Source organism: Amblyomma maculatum, chromosome 1, assembly GCF_055883805.1.
Source record: "Amblyomma maculatum isolate TAMU_Amacu chromosome 1, ASM5588380v1, whole genome shotgun sequence".
Lineage (NCBI taxonomy): Eukaryota > Metazoa > Arthropoda > Arachnida > Ixodida > Ixodidae > Amblyomma > Amblyomma maculatum.
Window position 1 is genome coordinate 346,155,524 of NC_139344.1, and position 4,668 is coordinate 346,160,191.

Here is a 4,668-nt window from a genome sequence, read left to right on the forward strand (position 1 = left end):
GATTAATTGTTATGTAAAATTCTGCATATAATATCTTCGAGACAATTCCTGCAGACTAGAGGCCCGGATGTCGATCACGCTTGGACGTAGCTAACACAGATAGCGTTCCAAACTTTAGCCAGGTGTTGAAAAAATTCTGACAGCACGTAGAATCTACACTGCAGAAATTAGCGAAGGCGAGATTAATGCTACTGCATACGGTGCATTACGTATCATTATCGTTATCAACTAAACGCAGCGTCATTACCGTTGATTCTGTCATCATTGTCATTATCACTAATTGCAGCGTCATTCTCGTCGCTATCGCTATCCTCACGGTAGACAATGAGAATTACGTATGGTGCTAGTTTCGCGATCCAGGGTTTAGCGCAGTTGGTTAAAGCTTAAACTAGGCTAGGAATTCGATTCCCGGTGGAGACGATTTGTTTTTCTGATCTCGTCAAATCAGGATGATTGAAAGTGATTGGCACATCAATGCACAGATCCGATGCACAGATATATCCATGCACAGATCTCGAACACATCTCGCGCACAACTCTCGCGCACGGGATTTCGTTCCATGGGCCTATTTATACGCATACGAGTACAAGCATACGCGCACGCTCGAGCACACATCTGATCTGACAAGCAAATATTTAATTGATGCGTGTCCGCGAAAAAAATCCTGCGCAGTCAAGAAACGCAAGGTACTCAAATGCAGTGTACGCAACAGAACGTGTGAGTCGCTTGAACAAACACGTTTTGATTGTAAACGCAGAAACGATCGACGGTGAATCCACATCCTGTAAACGTTTGTCCATTATTGGAAACACGCACGCGTAGCATCATTATTTCCGCCTTTTTTTTACGTGATGGAAAGAAACCCAACATGTTCAAGCTAAGCAGAGGTGGGAGAGATCGATCGCGCTAGCCAATCAAACACGCACTGCATGATTCGCCATTACCCTAGCTGTTTCCGGCATTCAGCATAAGCACCGACTATACCACGCCTCGGTACTAGCTGTTATAGACAGATATGTTGGGCTGCTTTCAGGGCCTTCGAGTTCTAATATCTACTAAACACAAATTTGTAGTGTACTCTTTTGCGCTCTGCTGTGGGCTTCAGCAACAGAGAAAGACTGATAGAGTTTGGCCATCGGTGCAGCAGCGCATAAAATATTTCAGCTCAAAGAAAAAATACAAACAACATATATTCTACGTTATGTCTAGCTATTTCAATTGACAAGAAAACAAATCTGAACTGTCCTGGAATGGTTCGTATTCTAATGCGACGTAAATCGCACACTGCCAAAAAGTAGTGTACATGTAAAAGATAATAAAAAAAATCAACAGCACTGCATGGGGCAAGGCAAACGAAAAAAAAAATAAAAATTCAAAACAATTACCTACAGTGTAATGAATGCGCGCACATGTGTCGCCAGCATATATGGTAACAAAATTGAAATTGCATAATAACGATGTTCTTTACGGAAGGTATTTTTGTTCGAAAGCTGTAATATATGGCTCATAATGATGCATTTGACCACAGCGTTTGACAGCGCTCTCCTAAGCATTGTTCAGAAACTATTCTTCAAACATTCATTGCCTTATTATCCAACCATGTAATCACCGCACCGAAGGCGTTTCCCTTCAGAGAACTAAATAATTCTATCCCATCATGTCAACCAGGCAGCTAATTGCAATTCATATATATTAAAAGTAATGCGAGTTCGTTACTTTAGCAGTTTTGAGGTATATTTAGAGAACACCACTCTCGAAGAATTTAACACATGATTGAGAATTAGGGTTCCTTTGTGAAATATTCTGCTGCTTTCACAAGAGCTGCTTCCGCGGGCTGAAAAATGATTCTACCGCGCTTCTTTCTGAGGACAAACTGCAAATTTAGTTCTTCAGATCTTAGCTCGTCGAGTATTTTGTATTTCTTGATATGCCCACGCTTAGTTCTACGCGGATTTTTTCTTGCTCGAAATGTCCACCTGATTTGAAAAAAAAAAATAAAAAGAATAAAATGGGAATTTTTAACCTTGAAGTACTCGTAGTTATGGTCGTTTTCGCTTTTCTTTTCCTTAATAGGAATACAGCAAGTATACGGGCTGTTGCATCGCTCAGTTGCGCGTGATGATGTTTCAAGAGCACTCCGTCATGAACAGCGACCTGTGTGCCATCTTTAATAAAAAAAAAAAATATGTCCATTTGTTCGAACAGAGGACGATTGCGTGAAAACTGAAGATTGTTTTACGTATGTGATTATTATTTGAAACTATGAGGTGAAAAGTATTTTGCATTAATAAAAAAAATGTAGCGAAATTATCATTCCACTGAAAATGTTACCGAGCCAACAGTCGAGGCGACCAAAGAGCTCCGAACGCACTCCTCGTTGTTTTAGCGAAGCCAAGGGCAAAACTCTGCGCATTCCTCCTCACAAGCTTGGCGCAAAGAACATATGGTTTCCATTCTCTCGTCCTTTTGTCGCCTTTCCGCCCGAGGGCCTTGACTAAAGCAATTCTCCAAACCGCTTTCAACTTCCCGTCTTGTAGCCTTTTCTCCCGGTAAAGCAGTCATCGCGGAAGGGCAGCGACCTTCACTGCCCTCTCTTTCCTCCCGGCTAGGCAGGCGTTGCTCACAATGCCCCCCACTCTACTCCCCCTCACTCTTCCCTTCCTTCCCGCCAACTTTCCTGGCCGGCAGCCTTCTGGGCTCACGTGGTCCTGCGGGACCTCTTTCATTTCTCTCACCCCCTTTCGAGCTTTATGCCTACTCTTTCGACAGATCTCAAGCAAAAAAAAAAAAGAGGGAGAGAAAACACAACCATCCTTCTGCCCCCTTCCAACCGTGCCTCACAACGCGACACAAGCCGCTGATTCAGAGGCGTCTGGTCCGCCACACAATCCCCACCGGCTCGAGCTGCTCGAGCTCCCGCAGCTTTGGACAGCAGAACCGAAAAACCAAGCCTTCTGAAAGTTCCGATTCGTTTTAATGGCCATGCCTGAAAGAGGATATTTGTGAGTACCACCAGCATTTTAAGTTGTTTGTTCATAACTGAGCTCTCTGAGATTATTTGTTGCTTTGTCTCCTTGTAAGATCGCTACTTTTTCTTACCAGGTGTATAAAGCATCAGATCCCTGGGATGTACTTTGCTTGGCAGCATTCATTTTGGATTGTTGCAACTGAGGTCTGCAAATCTGCGCTAGCCGTATGGTAAGATACTTTTTTTTTTTGCATTATTTGGTGCAGTATGTTGTCAGCCTTGATCATCATGTCAATAACCGATATGCTTGCGAGAACGGAAAGTCATTTATTTCGACCTCACCACGCCAGTCAGTTCTGAACTGTATTTTCAGCGCACTATTTTGTATGCATAAACTCTGGTCATAATGACAAAATTTACGGCGCAGAGGTGGCCAATTTGTATCGCAAAAGAAAAACGTGGTCCTGTAAAACATGACGCGTGTTTTGTGTGATTTTCAGGTTACAACTTCATCGCGCGTGTGTTGTGTGTCTGAAGTGGTCAGTTTCTTTTACAAACTATATTCAAAACTCAGAGTTAAGTCTAGCTTTCTGGGACATGATTTTTAGTTGCGAGCGAATATTTAATATTGTAATTTGCCGTTATGAATGCGCTATTGGAATGGTCTAAACGACGCCTAGCTTATTCACGTGTTTGATCTTTCTCTTGCGCTAATTCCGAGTAGTAGAAGTGTCATAAAATAGCCGCTTAAAATAGGTTATTTACAGTTGCTACCATAGTTCTTATACTTTACCACACGTACAAACTTGTTCCCACAACAAACGTGATGCTAAGTTATTTACAGTTGCTACCATAGTTCTTATACTTTACCACACGTACAAACTTGTTCCCACAACAAACGTGATGCTAAGTTACGGATTTGTTTATTTTTTCAGTTCGAGTGTATCATACAAACCCCAAAGCATCTGTGTCGTACGTTGTTTTGGCTGCAGCTTTGACAACTTTTAAAACGTTCTGTTTGCAGTAATGATGCGGTGCACACTAAATTTAGCAGCCGCGGTCGGAGTGCGACTACTATTTTTTGTGTCTGTTTTTTTTCTTTGTAGTTTCTTTTTAGTTCTTGCGGCAATCTATTCAAAGGAAAGCTATTGATTTGAAGCTTCCAGTTATGACGGAGTCTTTCTTCTACAGGTGTTCGATCACAAAGGCACTACAAGTATAAGGGGGCAAGCACTGACTACCGTTTAACGAATAGATAACGGCAAATATCATTTTGTTTTCTGTTTCCAGCGTCAACAACACATCCACATGGGAAGCCGTGCACTGCCAGATGTCGCAACCAATGTAACCAAGTTAATATGGCCGGCCTCACTGAGCATGGAGCTTATTTCAACCTGAGTAAATCAGACAAGAAAGTTGCCTGGGGGCCAACAGATAGTGCTTTATTTTGCATTTTTACTCCACGGTCTAGCTGCACTTCCACTTTCCAAAAGTTTTCTGTCTTAATGGGATTTATGAATGTTGCTTTTATTTCCAGGTGCCATCTGCGAAAGGAAATACATTGTTATGCACGCTGCTCAAGTCCATATCTTTAAAGGCTGCATGGAGCTGCTGCCCCTACAACCGACCACAAAAGAAGCTGCGATGAACGCAGCGCCTTCCTCCAACCTGGGACCTGAGAACACCTTGCCAAGGGACGC

General features: G+C 42.5%; 1 long non-coding RNA gene across 1 annotated transcript; it reads left to right on the plus strand.

Moving 5' to 3' along the window:
* Positions 1 to 2,888: 2,888 nt before the first annotated feature.
* On the plus strand, positions 2,889 to 4,329 carry LOC146207664 (uncharacterized). The gene is made up of 3 exons (XR_014703333.1): positions 2,889 to 3,002; positions 3,103 to 3,198; positions 4,259 to 4,329. It is a non-coding gene; the product is annotated as an uncharacterized LOC146207664 (long non-coding RNA).
* Positions 4,330 to 4,668: the final 339 nt, after the last annotated feature.